At 41.6% G+C, this 19489-nt stretch overlaps 1 long non-coding RNA gene across 1 annotated transcript in view; it reads right to left on the bottom strand.

The window, feature by feature from the left end:
- The window catches only part of LOC123370107, a 172127-nt gene that overhangs the window by 26476 nt on the left and 126162 nt on the right, over positions 1-19489 (bottom strand). The window contains exon 6 of the long non-coding RNA XR_006579277.1: positions 784-846. This is a non-coding gene — a long non-coding RNA (uncharacterized LOC123370107). The remainder of the gene's footprint in view (positions 1-783; positions 847-19489) is intronic.

Raw genomic sequence — 19489 nt, 5'->3', positions numbered from 1 at the left:
TTTTGACATAGAAGTTTTTCATGTATTTTTCCAAAATACATCGCCCCAGGACATGACGTCTTCCCTAATGATGGGAGATTACCAGCATCCTGAGAAATCAATTACAGATGAAAAATACGGTTCACAAATTTAAGTGTGTTTATTGTGAGGTGAAAGAAAAATAAAACACAAATATTAATCAAATAAACAAGTGAAAGTGGAACATTTGAGGCCCTGGTGTGAGACCTGTATCATAAATCTGTGGTGTTTGGCTGCAATGCATATTCCAAAATAACTTCTTCCCCAACCTTACTAACCTGTAACAGAGCTTTGCTCACTACCTAGTTGTTCAGATTGTCTTGTTTCCAGGTTGACCTAGGTTTTCTTTTTTATAATTTTTTTTTTAATCTTTGGATATGCAAAACATCCACCTTACCTCCTCCCTCTCCATTATTCAGTCACGTTCTCTTGCCTCTGTACTAGATGCCTGTCTCCTTCCTATTTGCATTACTGTGATGAGGGTGTCATGCTGTCTGGAGTGGGTCATGACCATGAGTGCCAACATTTGGGTAGACTGTCAAAAACAGGGCAGAAAGCCCAAACTGTTTGTACATTCTATAATTCGATTTCACCAACCCAGTAATAAGTGTGAACTCCTAAAGCACTATAACAATCTTACCAGACAGTCCCCTCGGGCATTCCAGTCTAACTTGCCACCCAGGACTATGTGAAAGATGGTCACTTTACACCAAAAATCACAATGATATTCAGGTTATTCCCAGTCCCAAAGGACCAATCACTTACCCCAAGTCATTTGTACTCAGATCTCAAACCAAAGACAATGTGTGTAGTCAATCCTGGGATAAACTAAATTAAGAAAAGAAATGAGAGTTATTTACAAGATTAAAACAGAAAACATACACACACAAGTGAGTTACAGCCTTATATTTAAACAGGTAATATAAGCTAAGCAGCTCTATATGTCCTTTAGGGCTGACCCATGCAAAGCAGCATGGGGAATCTTTACCCCTCAGAGTCCAGACAGCATAAAGAGATCTAGGAAATGTAAACACTACAGCTTATGTTGATATAAGTTATGTCACTCAGGGGTGTGAATAAGACACCCTTCTGAGCAACGTAAGTTACACTGACCTAAGCACCAGTGTGGACAGCACTATGTCAGCAGGAGAGCTTCTCTTGATGACATAGCTTATGCTGCTTATGGGGGTGGTTTTTTCATGCCGATGAGACCGCTCTCTCCTGTCAGCATAGAATGTCTTCACCACATGCACTGCAGCAGCACAGCTGTACCACTACAGCTGCATCACTGTAGGGAGGGCAATCAACAGACTATTTGTCCTTATAATGTTTTACAATGGTTCATTTAGTTTCAAGGGCCCTCTTGTCTGCAGGACCAGCATTTTACACCAATGAATGCTTCTTTTCTTGTTTGGTAAGTTACACAATTACACAGGTTTACAATGCAAACGCTCCCTATGACATTATACCATAGAATACAGATATTATAAGCAGGATTAATATATGCAGCATCCTACAAGCTTTCCATCAAGTGCAAATACTAACCACATTCTTATAACATTAATATCTATTTTAACTGTATCAACCCACTGGTGAGCCAGACTGGTTTCCAGCCATGCATTTGTCAGTGTTCAGTGAGGCCCCTGGCCTTGGCATGAGCTGGCACCTGACCTGCCAATGTCACAGAGGTAATATGAGTACCTAGGTAGATATTTTTTATTATACACATTTATTAACTTCAATGGCCTTCAGCTAGGGATAATTTAGAGGTGGATTTGGGGCAATTTAACCTACCAATATTCAACATTTTTTTAAAGAGAGGATGGATAACTTTAGAAAGCAGACAACAGACCATGCCTATGAGTGGTGAGTAAATACTATTTCCCCTATTCTCCCACTTCAGGATACAGGTAATTTCTTTTGAAGTCAATCCTGTGGTGGGAGAATAAGGCCTGGGTGCCCAGTAAAAAACCCATTAGCCCCTAATTGCAATTCCCAAGTTGGCCACGCTACTGCACCCTGCTAACCACTTTTTAAAATGTATGTCAACTATATTGAGCCAGCACTGAGATGACCAGAACAGGCTACTATCTAAACTGGTGTGAGAAACTATATGACTTGCCATGACACACACTCTTCAAGTACTGGACACTCCCTATAATAAACAGTTTTGTTATATCAAATTGCAAGAGCAGAAATGTTGTGTTTCCAGCACTCATGCACTGTAAACATGCCATGGAATTGCAATCTGTTATCAAACAACAAACAATCCATCATATACATACGATGGGAGGTTATGTAGGGCGTACACTATGGCCAGATACTCCTTTCATCTAGCAGCATCAGTCACTACATATTATAAGGTGCTTTTCTTGCATGTTGCCTGACTAGGCACTGCCCCAGACTGTAACTGGAAGTGTCCATGTATACAACCAACTTCAAATCCTAGTCTGAGTTTGTAAAGATATAAAGTGTTGTAAAGTCTGTTGCTGGAACCCAAATATTGGATTAAATATTCAAGTGTGTGAATTCAGCACTTAGTGCACCTGAGACGGGGTCAGTGGTGACTCACTAGAGGCCAGACCAGCCTCCAGATTTGCAGTGTCTGGCCTAACAGATCTCCCGTGTACTCTATTCCCAAGATACAGGGAATCTCTGGCATTTACCCACTTTAAAAGTGAGCTCTGCTGCTTGTAGCTGATTCAGGGAGTTATTCAAATATGCAAGGTTCTCCTCCCAAGTTTGGCTGAAATCCATATGATTTCCATCCCTGATTTCAGACAGAAGTGTATTAAAATTTATTCTTATCAATGAGTAACATTTTTTTATTTTGTGGTTGACTCCTCTTGAATATAATTTGCACATTCTGAATGCATGAACAGTTGGCCTATTCCAAGATTTTTTTAAAGGCAAAGGGTCATGTCATTTGGAAAGTAATTTATCGTGGCTATACAATAAGGTCTGAGATTTGACCTGTGACATCACTGACAGAAAAATTTAAGCATCCTTAATATAGCTTTTCGTTGAACAAGTGCCTAGGTTAATACGCAATTATGATTCAGCATAAAGGAATAGTAGAAGATAGACTTTAGGTGTATGAGCAAAATGTAATATTTCATCATGAAAAGATATAGAGTATTAGTCTGATCTCATTTTCACTGGGGTAGGTTTAGAATAATTCCACTGAATTTGATATAGTACGGCAGTATATTCCTGTGTAAATGTAAGGAAAATTAGACCATTATTTCAACATTTAACATAAGTACAACTTCAGCAAAACTTCTTCCATGCTGCTTTTTCATATCCCTTTTTAATATATTTTTTAATACGCAGGTAAGAGAACTCCAGTAAAAATGCCAAATAGCTGGCTCATTTATTTGCTTTCTTGTTATGAATATAAATGTTTAACTTTCTATCCTCACTGTTTTTTTCATTCTCCCAAACTCTGTGACAGAGTTGGACTATATTACTTCAATTAAGTTATTTTTATAAAGTAAAATTTGACACAAGCCATCTTGTTTGTATGTTTGACAGTTGGGAGTAAAATGTTTTGTTAAACACTTGCTAAATACATGTTGCTGCTTTTTTTATTATTAAGCTAATGAGGGAGCAGAAAATATCTTCCTGCCAGAAAAAAAAATGTCAAGCTTCCAAAATAAACTAAAAGAACACTCCATTTCTATGACCTAGTGGATCACAGTCACATGCTTTAGAGCAAGGAAGTTGAATGAAGCTATTCATTAATTACAGATACTGTGAAAATGTGAAACACAGGGGGATCAAACTCTCCTCTCACATCAGTTTTACATCAGCTCCATTGACTTCAATAGAATTGCTACAGATTTACACTATTTTGTGTGAGAGAAATACTGGTGCCTGGGGAAGCTGTGAGTCTGGAGGATGTGGCTGCAGGATGAGGGTGAAAGGTAAAAACGGGGACTGAGGGAAGTGCTAAGGATGGGGTGCAGTTTGAAGGCGGGAAGAGTAAAAGTAAAGGGACAGTGTGAAAGTGTGGTCTAAGAGAGGGATAAAGTTAAGCATGGTGGGTAATAGAGAAAGGTACATGAGGTAGGTATGAGAAAATTCTCTCTCCTACACTAAGCCAACAATCTAACCTTCACCTTCAATTCCTAGCCTTTGCTTATTACCTCATAGCTGCAATTGTCTCTCTCGTGATTATCTTTCACTCATAGCCCAGGCCCAGGGTATTCTCAAAACCAGTGGTTACTGAATTTGTTACAGGATCTATGCACAAAATAGTGATCCAGAAACTATTTTTAAATATTTTTTTCTGGGCCATACAGAGGTGGAGGAAAAAAACTTAAGGTTGGTAGTGTCTTTATAAATTCAAAAGACCATCTGACACAACTGAAATCATTGCTTTTCAAAAAATGATGATTTACAAATTTTTCTTCTGGAAACTAAAGGAAGTACTTCATCCAGAAAACCTCCCACAAAATTCAGTTGGCTTCAGAAGAGCAGTTATGCTAATTTTGAAAACTACATCTCCAATTCCTCAGTCAGTTCCATATGCCTCACTTCTGTGCCCACACAGAATCCCACTGAATAGATCCATTTACAGGATTGGGGCCCATAACTTTGAAACAGCGGGATTTCCTGCATTAAGTAGAAGTCTCAACACAACCTTAACTATGGATGTGTTACAGTTACCTCCATAACAACTACGGGGCTATTGTATTGATGACATTTTCAAAATTTAACCCAATAAAGGATGTATTTTTTAAAAATGTAACTGATGCTGACACAAAACTTCCTGTCTGCTGTACCAGGCTGCCACAGGTTTGAGGTTTCAGAGTATATGGTTACTTATAACCTTCCCCCGTACTTCATGCCCTCTGCCATCTTTACTTCATTCCCAATCACCCACTTTCTATCACCTTGCTTTTAGCACCTATCACCTTCAACCCTAACCCCTCAGCTTATCTCTATCGTCCCCTGAAGCTTGACGGGTACCCTAGTTAAAAACTGTAGTTTATCATTTCCTTTCTTTCTTACTTAAGTCTTAAATGTCATGCTTCACATTTAGAAGTACTGAGTAGAAGTTCAATGAAGTTATTCATAAAGAACTACTGTGTTTACATTAGCAGTTGCAGTGCTCGCTGCCAGTTTGTCTCAGAAATGGGATGGAGAATTAAGTCTTAATGAAGGCTGTAAGCTCTTTGGTGCAGGGACTTCCTCCCACTGTGTGTTTGTACAGCTCCTAGCACAATGGGGCCCCACAACCGGTCATGCCTTTTGGAATGATTGCAATAGAAATAATAAATAACAGTAATATAATAATGAACACAGTTATTTGCTGGGAGCATTTTTAATCATGTAAACTCTTTATCACAATTATTTGTATGTGTTTATATATCTGTTTGTATTCCAACAGCTCTGCTTATTCCCTGTGTGGTCCTACAGAGAAGTCATAATACTGCATGTGTGATATCCCATTAAGTTTTCAGGGATTCAGTTAATTCTTTAGCACATTTTTCTTACATTTAGGATGTTATATAAATAACAGAGATGGGTTAAAGTTGCAAAATTCAGAACTAGATTCCAGTCTAGATTTGCAACACCCCTAAAGTTCAGAAATTGCAAGCTCTAGGATTTTAGTTTAGCCCATTATAAATTCTACCACTGCAGTTAACAGTAGTGTCAGAGCCAGGACTACAATACAGGACTCCTGGTTCCCAGTTAGATATGGGCCATTGGTAAAACTTAGATCCAAATCTAGTTTCCCTTAGACAAAGTGTAACCTAGGTTCCATAACTTCTAAATTCTCTGTGATCTGCTCCACAACCACAACCTGAGAGACCCACTTAGATGAACAAATGACTTGAACTTTAAACTGTGCTTTCACTAGTAGAGAATTACTATTCTGACATTATTGATGTGCAAACAGCTTCACAGCTTGTAGCAGCCTCTTAAATGAAACAGTAACAGTATACCCAGGGTGAAGATGAGGTTATATTTAAATGGTCAGAATTTCAGGAATAAAATCCAGACATTTCTAAACATTTTACTGTATCCCAATGATATCACCCCTGGAGTTGGCCTGTCAATTTCTATTGACTTTAATGGGAGCTGTAACACACATTTTCCAAGATAAGCAGACCCCACACTATTGCACTCGAGGTTACCCAGGCTAAATCAGCAAGGAACTTTCAAATATGCTCTCTCTCTCTCCCTCTTCCCCTTTATATCAGTCATGCACACACCTGGTTCATTTAGCATTGTCTTTTAATTCCCAGCCCACTGATTCTCAACAGTGTGTAGGCACAGCTGTGCTTTTAGCTTTAAGGGTATTGATCTTTGTAGGTGCATCTTTTCAACAGATTTCCATTCCATTAATTTCCAAGAAAGAAAGAACTAAACTATTTGCCTCAAACTGCTCCATTTTTGCTTTCTCTATCACCCACCTGCAGGTATCACATCATACTGAAATCCCAACTGTAGAAACCAGTATCAGAACAAACATAAAAAAACATGAAGTAATGAGAGGGCCCTAATGGCCCTGGCCATTCTGAGACACAGAATAGTCAGTACAAGTTGTTGGACAGCAGTGTCCTTAGGCCACTATATTTTAGATACTTTGAGACTAGAAAGCCAGTCTCTAATACTGTCCTTTGTGTTTTGCCTTGAAAACTCTTGGATCAAATTTACAGGGTTTTTTTATAGTGATACTCAATATTTTAATGCATGCTAGCATGAGTTACTCAAAATGGGGAAATACATCCCATTTCATTCTTTTTTTAGTCATCACTAGCTTATAGTTTCCTGTGGCAGTTATTCTTGCTCAGAAACCAAAGTATGCCTGGAATTGTAATTTGGAAAAATGTTGTGGACTTGTGGTGGATATGGCATGTAGTCAATGCCATCACTCTCTTAATGGGCTTTGTCATCTCCATATCAAGTTCTGTAATGAATGCTATTTGATCTGCAACAATCCACAGCACTTTTCAGAAACCAATTTAACTTCCATACGGCCACATATAATGAACTGCAATATATAAAATCTATTCTGATTATAATCAGATTATAATAATATCTGGCAGATATTTAACAACCTCCACCCTTGAATAAAATATGGTGTATGGTATTTTTCTTGGAAAAATATCCTTAGCTTTTTAGAAGCCATGATTTTGGATGACTACCTCTTTTCAACAACAATGAAATCAGGGTAATCAAAAACATCACTCCAGTTTGCTGCAACCAATTTACTATCTCATGTAAAGCAATGAGGGACTGCACCAAATTGATGGATCTATGCCAGGTTACATCAGCTAAGGATCTGGCCCTGAGTCTGATCTGCTGGCAGAGACAAAGGCAGAGGAGGATGTGAGTGCAGCTAGTACTCAAATAGTATGGCATTGTCTACACTACAAAGTTAGGTCAACATATGCCATGTTAGGTCGAGTTAATAATGTACATGTCTACCGAGTCCCTTCCACTGACCTAAAAGGCTTGTAAAGTCAATTTCTGTACTCCCCCTCCGTGAGATGCGTAGCACTTCAGTCAACAACCACGCGTTGACATGGGGATAGTGTAGACACTGGGCTGTGTAATTCGAAGGAATTGGCCTCCAGGAGGTGTCCCACAGTACTCTGCTGTGACCGCTCAGGAAAGCACTTTCAACTCCACTGCACTTCAGCCAGGAAATAGCCGCCCACCTGTTAAAGCCCTGGGAATTTTTGAATTTTCATTTCCTGTTTGATCGGCATGGATAGCTCGTCAGCACAGCTAGCCATGGGTGCTCCAGGCTGCAGACACGCTCCAGCATGGAGCACACAGGAGGTGGTGATCTTATTGCTGTGTGGGGAGAAGAGTCTGTGCAGGCAGAGCTCCAAACCAGCAGAGGAAAGACTAACATCTCTGTCAAAATTGCGCAGGGCATGGGGAAGACAGGCTACACCAGAGACACACAGCAGTGCTGAAAATAAAGAAGCTTCGGTAAGCGTACCAGGAGACAAGGGAGGTGAACAGTCACTCTGGTTCTGAGCCTCTTTATATTATCAGAGTGATGTAATTGATCAGACCCTCAGAGTGATGGAAAATTGGCTCAAGCAACAAAATCTGAATCCATCTCTAGATTTCCAATACCCCAAAGTCTGGAGTCATTGAGATATGGCTTAGCTCAATATAAAGATAGGGGCCACTTACAAAATTTGGATGTGGATTCAGTTTTAGTTCTTGCTGTCTGCCCCATCCCTTTCCCAGGGCCGCCCAGAGGATTCCGGGGGCCCGGGGTCTTCGGCGGCGGGGGGCCCTTCCGTTCCGGGACCCGCCACCGAAGTGCCCCGAAGACCCGCGTCGGACCCCCCCCGCCGCCGAATTACTGCCGAAGCCGGACCCGCCGCCGAAGTGCAGCCCGGTCTTCGGCGGTAATTCGGCAGAGGGGGGCCCCCGCGCGGGTCTTCAGGGCACTTCGACGGCAGGTCCCGGAAGGGAAGGGCCCCCCGCCGCCGAATTACCGCCGAAGACCGAGCTGCGCTTCGGCAGTGGGTCCCGCTCCGGTCTTCCGCGGTAATTCACCGGCGGGGGGTCCTTCCGCCCCGGAGCGGAAGGACCCCCCGCCGGCGAAGACCGGGAGCGGAGAAGCTCCTGTGCCCGGCCCCGCAAGAGTTTTCCGGGCCCCCCGGAGGGAGTGAAGGACCCTGCTCCGGGGGCCCCAAAAAACTCTGGTGGGGGCCCCTGTGGGGCTCGGGGCCTGGGGCAAATTGCCCCTCTTGCCCCCCCCTCTGGGCAGCCCTGCCCTTTCCCCACAAAGTTCAGGGACATTCAAGACCAAGTTCAGGGCCAACTCTTGTAGAGACTGATGTTAAAGGGAAACCATCAATTTGATGATCACATTTTGTTCCTGAACATTTTGTACCCACTATAATTAAAAGATTCTGATAGAAGTTAGCGCACACACAAAAATTCTATTTTTCAGATTGTTGCCTTTTCTGCATGTGACAGCACTTCCTGTGTAGTCAGTTAATCTGTTCTCTTCTAGTCAGTTTCTCTCTTCCTGAAAAATTTCTTAATTGGAGAACAGAATTATCATATTATGGAGAATGTTAAGTACCTTAACTATAGGCATCGTTGCCCACTCCGCACTTAAATGTTTATTACATGTATTACACTAGTGCCTAGAGGCCTCAATGAAGACTGGAGTCCTGTTGTGCTAGGTGCCAGGCAATTATACAGTAAGGAAAATATTAAAGAATATGTGCCATGCAGTGCTGTTCAGCATGCATATAAGGATTTTTGGTTTACTACACATTAAAAAAAAACCCTCTGGTGTCTGAACCATCACAGTCACTATGTTCTGTACAATGACCTAGTTAGACAGGAATTCTTGCTGGATTGAACTGAGAGTAATCAAAATGCAAAAAAGCTTTAAAGCTGAACTTAACAGGCAAGTAACTTATGTTACCCCATCCTTGCTTAACCCAGTGCCTTCTTCCTCTACTCATAATTATTTTTCTACTGACCTTCATGATTTTACCACCCAATGAGCATTGCAGATTGCTCTTCTCCTGGCATGTTTGGTAGTCCAGCAAAGAGACAAATGTCAAGAATATTTTTCCTAATTAACTTTTCTATTAAAGCATTCTTTATTGAATTTGGCTGGGAGTATCAAAAGAGCCTAAGGGAGTTAGATCCCTAAGTCTCATACACCTTGCTTTTAAGACACACAGTAAAGAAAAACAATTTTGTTCATCCTTCAAAACACTTTCAGGTACCAGGTGTTTATATGTATATTTTCCTAGAAGAAGAACTAACATTTTGGTAACCCTGCAGGAAAAATAGGCTCCAGGAAACAATCTTCTTAAAAAGTTGGGTGTGTGCAACTGCTTGTTTATTTTGTACACACAATGACTATTGTTGTGTGTCCAAACTATATAGTCACATAGATTAGGTGTACAATTGCACATACATTTTGGGTGCCCAGCTTTTAAAGAAATCAAATCCAAGATCTCTGACTCAAAGAGATAGTTGAAAATCAGGGAAGAATTACACTGAAAATGGAAATGTGTGCACTTGCGTATGAATATGTGACTCTGCTGCAGTCAAGGGAGTTGCTTCTGCTCTTTTCAAGAAGCAACAGGCTTCTTTGGTCAACAGGCTATATATTTTCTACCTAGAGAGGTTCAAATGCTGTTGTTTGGAACACAGTTTCCTGTTAACAAGTTTGCAGTTACCGTAGCACGTCAAACTCATGTTTCACACGCAATCCAATCACAAATACCGTACAGCTAAGGAACTGATAAAGTTCTTGGTAAAAGGGAAAAAAAACATGTGGGCTGAGTCACTATAACTGCACCTGCAGTAAAACAAATGTTATTTTTTCCCCATTAACAAAGGAGGCAAAACCCTGTGCACGGCGGAGCTATTCACTCACTGCCCCTCTCCTAACCAAGTTCTATATTCAGCTATATTCTATATCAGGGAACGGCAACCTCTGACACGCAGCTCACCAGGGTAAGCACCCTGGTGGGCCAGGCCAATTTGTTTACCTCCAGGGTCTGCAAGTTCAGCCAATCGCGACTCCCACTGACTGCGGTTCACCGCTCCAAGCCAATGGGTGCTGCAGGAAGCGGCGCGGGATGAGGGATGTGCTGGCCACTGCTTCCAGCAGCCCCCATTGGCCTGGAGCGGCGAACCGCAGCCAGTGGGAGCTGTGATCGGCCAAATCTGTGGAAGCGGCAGGTAAACAAACCAGCCCGGCCCGCCAGGGTGCTTACCCTGGCGAGCCACATGCCAAAGGTTGCCGATCCCTGTTCTATATTCAACGTTAACAGAGGGCCAGATTCTGTCCAGAGCCTGCACAGATGTGTAAGGAACTTCCACTCCCACCTCCTTTGTATTGTTGCACAGAGTCTGACCAGAATCCTAATGGGGAACATAGTCTCTGCTTTGCAGGACCTAGAAAGTAGAAGGGGTAAGGGCAGATCCAGCACCCAGGCAGGTTGCTGGATTTGCCCTTACCCCTTCTACTTTCTAGGTCCTGCAATGTTGGCCAGGTGGAGAGAGAGAGACGTATGTTGTAACCTCTTCAATAATAATACAGCAGGTGGGCCAACGTGTGCTACCTGGAAGATCACAGAAGATAATTTGGTTATTTAAGCCAAAATGCCTGTTGTAGGCTCTGGATGCTGTGCATCCCCTTAGCGCTCCTTCTAATACACAGGATGGTGCCTGAAGGATAACATAAGAACAGCCGTACTGGGTCAGACCAAAGGTCCATCTAGCCCAGTATCCTGTCTACCGACAGTGGCCAATGCCAGGTGCCCCAAAGGGAGTGAACCTAACAGGTAATGATCAAGTGATCTCTCTTCTGCCATCCATCTCCACCCTCTGACAAAAAGAGGCTAGGGACACCATTCCTTACCTATCCTGGCTAATAGCCATTAATGGACTTAACCTCCATGAATTTATCCAGTTCTCTTTTAAACGCTGTTATAGTCCTAGCCTTCACAACCTCCTCAGGCAAGGAGTTCCACAAGTTGACTGTGCACTGTGTGAAGAAGAACTTCCTTTTATTTGTTTTAAACCTGCTGCCCATTAATTTCATTTGGTGACCCCTAGTTCTTGTATTATGGGACTAAGTAAATAACTTTTCCTTATCTGCTTTCTCCACATCACTCATGATTTTATATACCACTATCATACCTCCCCTTAGTCTCCTCTTTTCCAAGCTGAAAAGTCCTAGCCTCTTAAGTCTCTCCTCATATGGGACCCGTTCCAAACACCTAATCATTTTAGTTGCCCTTCTCTGACCCCTTTCTAGTGCCAGTATATCTTTTTTGAGATGAGGAGACCACATCTGTACACAGTATTCAAGATGTGGGCGTACCATGGATTTATATAAGGGCAATAATATATTCTCCATCCCCTTTTTACTGATTCATAACATCCTGTTTGCTTTTTTGACTGCCTCTGCACACTGCGTGGACGTCTTCAGAGAACTATCCACGATGACTCCAAGATCTTTTTCTTGATTCGTTGTAGCTAAATTAGCCCCCATCATATTATATGTATAGTTGGGGTTATTTTTTCCAATGTGCATTACTTTACATTTATCCACATTAAATTTCATTTGCCATTTTGTTGCCCAATCACTTAGTTTTCTGAGATCTTTTTGAAGTTCTTCACAGTCTGCTTTGGTCTTAACTATCTTGAGCAGTTTAGTATCATCTGCAAACTTTGCCACCTCACTGTTTACCCCTTTCTCCAGATCATTTATGAATAAGTTGAATAGGATTAGTCCTAGGACTGACCCTTGGGGAATACCACTAGTTACCCCTCTCCATTCTGAGAATTTACCATTAATTCCTACCCTTTGTTCCCTGTCTTTTAACCAGTTCTCAATCCATGAAAGGACCTTCCCTTTTATCCCACGACAACTTAATTTACATAAGAGCCTTTGGTGAGGGACCTTGTCAAAGGCTTTCTGGAAATTGAAGTATACTATGTCCCCTGGATCCCCCTTGTCCACATGTTTGTTGACCCCTTCAAAGAACTCTAACAGATTAGTAAGACACGATTTCCCTTTACAGAAACCATGTTGACTTTTGCCCAACAATTTATGTTCTTCTATGTGTCTGACCATTTTAATCTTTACTATTGTTTCAACTAATTTGCCTGGTACTGACCTTAGACTTAACAGCCTGTAATTGCCGGGATCAGCCTCTAGAGCCCTTTTTAAATATTGGCGTTACATTAGCTATCTTCCAGTGGGTACAGAAGCAGATAAATATAGCCCAGCATTTGTGCCTGTACCTTCTATTTCTCCTCAGGTTACTAGAAATTATTCCTTCACAAATCATCTGGTGGCAGAATTTCATGGGAGTTTGGAGCTAATTCTCCTTTTGCTTTTATTAGTGTATATCAGGAGGAACTCTATTGAATTCAACAGAAGTTATCAGTTTAAAAGCAGTGAAAGGAGATTCCGGCCCCTTATCTGTATGCAGCCAGCAGATTTGATTGCACAGTTTTACTATACATATGCTCAGATACAGCTTGTGGTATCTATTATTGTTCCAGCACTTTTATCCATTACCAAGCCAAGAAACTATGTTAACCATTAACATGGGCACTCCACTATACATGGGGTAAGAGAAACTGGGAGAAAATCAATTGTAGAGGGAACATAAGTGGGACCAAGTACATTAAACAAATAGTGCAGTTTTGGTCTAGATGCATTTTAGTTCATTTTAATATGGGCTGCAAAAATCCACATCAAGTAGAAAAAAGTATAATTTCCAAAACTTGTATCCGTCTCAAAAGAAAGGGCTGTGTGCTGTTTACTGTTGACAAGAAACATTTGCACTCAACAACCTTTCCCAAGTGAACTGGGATATTTTCCCAAGTAAAACTGATATACAACCGCTTTTAGAGGAGAATTTGTACCTTTATAAAATTCAAATATAAAATTACAGAGTGCGACACAGTCCCCAGGAGAGAGACACATTAATTTGTATGCAGATTATCTGATGACCGCATAGTCATGTACCCACAGGACAGTTGCCATTTGCAGATTTCTTGTCACAGTGAGATGTTCTTATATGATAACATCTGCAAAAATCACACAGTGTATAAATAGGTTTGGAAGTATTCAATTTTTATCCATAAATGTCAATTTCACGTACATACAGACTAATGAAAATCAAAATTTATATATAGGCAAAGTAAGAAAAATTCTCCTGGAGAACTTATTAGTAAGGCTACGATTTAGTCATGGGTATTTTTAATAAAAGTCATGGACAGGTCATGGGCAATAACAAAAATTCATGGACTGTGACCTGTTCATGACTTGTAATATAAATACTCCTGATTAAATCTTAGCTGGGGGCGGGGGCACTGCATTGGAGGCCCCCAGAGAGAGACGCTGCTGATGGCGGGGGGAGTGCTGCGGGGGGGGCCCTGGAGAAGCTGATGCTGGAGAGCCTGGGGGGTCCGCTGCTCAGGCAGGGTCTGGGGCCAGTGGCGCAAGCTGCCAGGGGGTGCTGAGCAGCGGCTGCTCCGGCCACCCCTAGCACCATTGCTGGGGGCTGCCAAGCTGCAGCTGCACCTGCCACCCCCAAGACTGCTGCTCAGACAGTCCTCAGGGCCAGCCACTCCCACTGTTGTTCGGTCGGTCCCCGGGGCCAGTTGCCCCAGGGGAGCTCCAGCAGTGGCCGGTGCAGCACCATCCAAGCAGCTGGCTGCGAAACCACTCCAGCAGCTGCCGATGTGGCTGGCCCTGGGGCCACCTGAGCAGCTAGCTCTGGGGCTAACGGCTTGCATGGCCCTGGGGTCACCACACTGGCCACCGCAGAAGTCCCGGAGGTTGCAGAAAGTCACGGAATCCCTGACTTCCACGACCTCCATGACAGACACGGAGGTTGATTTAAGGAGATTTTCTTTGTATATTTTGCCATGTGATGTTAACAATTTGTGTTTTAACAGTTATAAAGCTTTAAATTTTTTAAATCTTAATGTGTGCTGCCATGGAATAAATATTGTCTGGCCCCCTCCAATAACAATCCACAACTGACAAAACGTAAATTGATAAAAATTGAAAAATGCTTACAGATAAACATTGATACTATCCATTGAAATGATAAAATAAATATGGCATTTTGCCAAGCCTATGTATAAAGAAACAGTACTGTCTTTTGGATGAGATAGAGCATAACATGCCTGGGGCTTGTCTACATGGTGCATTATTCCCCACCAGAGGGTGTAAATTTTAGTCTGCTCCAGTGTCTTGTGCACTAACTAGCCCAGTGGATCCTGCTGGTGTGCACTAAAAGTTCCCCGGTGTGCATTAATGTAGTCCTGTTCCAAATGTAGTCCCTAATGAGCAGTAGGGAACTTTTAGTGCATGGCAAGAGGCTCCCCATGGGCTAGTTAGCGTGTGGCAGACTAAAATTTACACCCGCCTGGGTGTAGACTAATGTACTGTGTGGACAAGCCCCTGGTCACTAATAGTCCCACACCACTTTCCACATTACAACACAGAAAATTGGAATCTGCCTAATAACTCCCCTCGTGGGTGCCATTGGAGAAATTATACTTCACAGCGCTCCTCAAATTTCCTTGAAAATGATTAGGTCAAATAAACTCAACGCTGATTGACACTTTGTACAATTACACCTGACATGAAAGGGATTGTGCAGAATGTCAGTGCTGGATTTCTCCAAAGTGTGCAAAAAGAGGCCCAACAGATCAAATTCTTCTATTCTCACGTCCACTGACAGAACCCCAAGGAAGTTAACTGAGTGGAACTTAGGAGTGTATTGTTCAGGAAGAGAAGTGGACCTATTATTATTAGCCACACAATATTAAATATTGAACTGTAAGATTACAAAGCATGGATGTTTTATTTTAGCCAGGAATGTTTTCGAAATACCAAGAGCAGTTTGCTCACTGCAGCAACCCTAATCCATTTTATACACACAAAAATGATGTTCTTCAAAGTTTATCAGTCGGCAAGATAATTCCTCTTAAAAACAGAAGTTCAGCATGAATGTGACAGTGCAACAAGCTATGTGGCAATAACAGTCAACCCAAATATTTGTTACTGTGTACACTGCTGTGAAATAGGGCTATATACAGTGGAAGTAGTACTAACATTATCAAACCAGCCCCAACCAGTCAAAGGCCTAATGAGGTGCAGGGTCTGAATGATGTAGAGTGAATGAACTAAATGAAAATACATTAATAACTGTGGAACTGCAGTTACTAGCTGGGATTTTTTTTTCCCCTTGCAATATTGAATCTGAATTTCACAAAGCAACATTTCTTAAACCAGCAGGGTGAAATAATAGGAGATTTGTTTGGAATAAAGGGTACCGCTTATGTGTATTGAACGTATGGAATAAAATAAAACACAGACCACATTTGACCTTCAGGCAAAATGAAAAGGATGAATGTAAATAGGGGAAGAATTTCAACAAAGATGGGATCATTACCTGCAATTTTATGTAGCTAAGCCCTCTTCTGAGACAAACACGTCACTTAAGAGGTGGTTTCAAATGGATCCATATTTCTAGCCCCCCTCAGAGTTGTGTTTGGCAGTGTGTCAGTTTATATTTTATACAAAATATGTGGTACTGCATTGAGCATAGTGTATGGGCAATTACAATAGTGGTATCAGCAGTGTTTGTACTATAAGAGACATGGGCAGAATTTATACTGAACTAAAATCTTACCTCTTGGCACAAATCTGCAAACTATCTTGGCAGCTGAGCTCTCTTTTAAAGGTGGGGGGGGATATTCTAATCTTCCTCTGGGATCAGGGACCTCTTTTACTGTCCTCACATACTAAAATGGTGCTAGGTTTCAGTGGTAGCCATATTAGTTTGTATCAGCAAAAAAAATGAGGAGTCCTTGTGGCACCTTAGAGACTAACAAATTTATTTGGGCTTAAGCTTTTGTGGTCTAGAACCCACTTCATCAGATGTATGAAGTAAAAAATACAGGAGCAGGTATAAATACATGAAAGGATGGGGGTTGCTTTACCAAGTGTTAGGTCAGGCTAATGAGATAAATGAATTAACATCAGGATACCAAGAGGGGAAAAATAACTTTTGAAGTGGAAAGACAGTGGCTCATTACAGACAGTTGACAAGAAGGTGTGAGTAACAGTAGGGAGAAATTAGTATTGGGGAAATTAAGTTTAGGTTTTGTAATGACCCAACCACTCCCAGTCTGTTATTGAATGACCGGAGAGATTGAAATGCTCTCCTACTGGTTTTTGAATGTTATGATTCCTGATGTCAGATTTGTGTCCATTTATTCTTTTGCGTAGAGACTGTCCGGTTTGGCCAATGTACATGGCAGAGGGGCATTGCTGGCAGATGATGGCATATATCACATTAGTAGATGTGCAGGCGAACGAGCCCCAGATGGTGTGGCTGATGTTTTAGGTCCTATGATACTGTCCCTTGTGAAGGTATTCCCCCTTTCCCTCCTGACAGGCATCACAATACGGGGCTCCAGATCCCACTCTTTTCCTGCTGTTAGTCTTGGTGAGGGAGTCATTTGGGAAGAATTCTCTTTTCTCACTCTTCATCCCTTCCCTACTGTCATCCAGTCTGTTTGGATTTTTTCTTGTATTCAGCCATGGCTCCTTCCCACACCATTCCTGGGCTGTCCTTTCTCCTCCCTCCCTGTTGCTGCCCATTATCACTATCCTACATCCCACTTGTTCCCTCTCAACCGCTGCCCTCCCTATCCTTCATCTTGCTCATGCTCTCACACCATTTGTTCAGCCCAAAGCTTTTTTTATTATTATTTGTATTGATTTACAGAGGCCACCTCAGGTCACCACCTCCTATATTCATCCACAGGTTTCCCCTCCCCCCTGCTCCATTTGAGTGCAGGTCTCCACAAGTCCCACAAGGCCCTCCTGAGTGAAGGGAGGCAGCCAGAAATCTAGTCTCTTATAAGCAAGCCCAGAAATATTTGCCCTTGCAAGTTCAAATCTCTGGAGAATACCTCATTGAACTTCTGAAGTTTAGTTTTGCATGGAATTTGTAATAACAGGAAAGAGAAATATACAGCCTTTCAATGCTTGGAATGGCAAAGTGTCATGTGGTTAGGAAAGGTATGTCTGGGATTATCGTATAGCTGTTACTCAACCTAGACACAGAGGAGCTTTGTGCGGTGAGTTGAGGCATCTTTAGCAAGGCAGACCAAAATACAGACATACGGCTGAGGCTGAACTGGTTTAGACTGACACAGACAAGTTACAATCCTGAGCACAAGACATTAACATTTTTTCTGTTAGAAAAATAAAATCCCAGTGTTGGCCATCTTCAGACTAAACTTTTAGCACAGGGCAGAGCTTCTATTCCTCAGGACCTCAATTTGGAGAGTCAAGGAGGAAATCTGTGGATCATCATCACTAGACAGAGGTCAGTTGCTCTCTTTGTGGAGCTAGAAAGAGGGAAAGGCTGCTTGTTTTTCCTATAATGTTTCCATTCTGAGCTACTATATTATTGTCTGAAGTTTTATTAGATTTCTAGCCATAAAATAAAGAAAGCAGGGAGAGGGCCTTAAAAACCAGATATGCTGCTCATGTTTCCAAACACTGGCATTGAGACAGAATTATTGTGACCAGTATAAAAAGATGTTTTTATACAGAAAGTAGAGTAGTGCTTTCTATTCCTGGGGACCTACTTCCAATTAACTTAGTGATACCAGAGAGTACATGCATCCGACAAAGTGGGTATTCACCCACGAAAGCTCATGCTCCAATACGTCTGTTAGTCTATAAGGTGCCACAGGACTCTCTGCTGCTTTTACAGAGAGAGAAAGTGAGTCATAGAAACCTGACTGGAGTAGGAACAAAATCTCTAATATAATAAGGAACAACAAAAAGAATTTTTCTGCTGAGATGTGCCTGTATAATCAAATTTGTGCAATACTTATAGTGAAAAGAAAGGTTGGAAAAATCCCAATTGTAATTTAGGAATTTAAACAAGGGTGTTTTTTTTAAAAGCTATCCTGAAACCATCTGAGCATTTTCAAAGCCAGGTTGGAGATGAAAGTCCAGATTTTTAAAAGGTATATAGGTATTGGTGTTCTCAGCATTGCAAAAGTGTCCAAATCACTTTTGAACATGAGAATTAGGCTCTTAAATGCATTAGGCTTTGCCACACTGATCGCAGCACTACCTCAATACCTTTAAAAATCTGGGCCATGTTGCTTATTTGGTGAAAATTATGCAGTCAGAAAATGGCACTCAAAAGAAAAGAAACTGGTCAATTTCTTATTTCCATATGGTACAGAACTGACCCACACTTCCGCCCCCGAGGATGCATTTGGTTTATATTTTATGCAAAACCTTTCTCAGCTGGAACCCATAAGATCAGACCTTCAAGGATCAGTTTATAAGGAGCCTGTAAATCATATTATCAGTAAGCAACACACCATTATACATAAATTTTATGTAGGCCAAAGAGTTCAGGCAAGAGATTTCCATGGAGATCATAAGGTTTGACCACATGGAGCAGCAATGCATACTACTGGGGTGTGATTTCTAAAGCACAGTAATGTGTTGTGTACTAACTGATCCCTGTAGACCTTGCTGGTGTGAACTAAAGAAGTTCCCTAGTGCATTTTAACCTAGTACTGTTTCAAACAGGATTCCATTAAAGCACACTAGAAAATTTCAGTTTCTGCCAGCAGGGTCTACACAGACCAGTTAGTTATATCCTGTGTCATACACAGAGAAGGTCAAAGATGACAAAATCTAGCACAGACACAGAGATCAGTTGCATATGGCAGAGCCATCATCAAATTCTTGCCAACTTGTGACAGAGACTTCATTATTACCATCAGCAGTACCAGTAACTGTATTACACCAGAGAACTCTAGTACTTCTACAGATGTACATATATCTGAGGAAGTAGAGGAACTAACTAGTTATCTACAGATACCACATTTCAACAAGTTCAAGAAAGTGACCATGGGAAACCAAGAAAAA

The sequence above is a fragment of the Mauremys mutica genome, chromosome 4 (genome assembly GCF_020497125.1).
Source record: "Mauremys mutica isolate MM-2020 ecotype Southern chromosome 4, ASM2049712v1, whole genome shotgun sequence".
Classification (NCBI taxonomy): domain Eukaryota; kingdom Metazoa; phylum Chordata; order Testudines; family Geoemydidae; genus Mauremys; species Mauremys mutica.
This window is presented reverse-complemented; position numbering and strand designations above follow the sequence as displayed.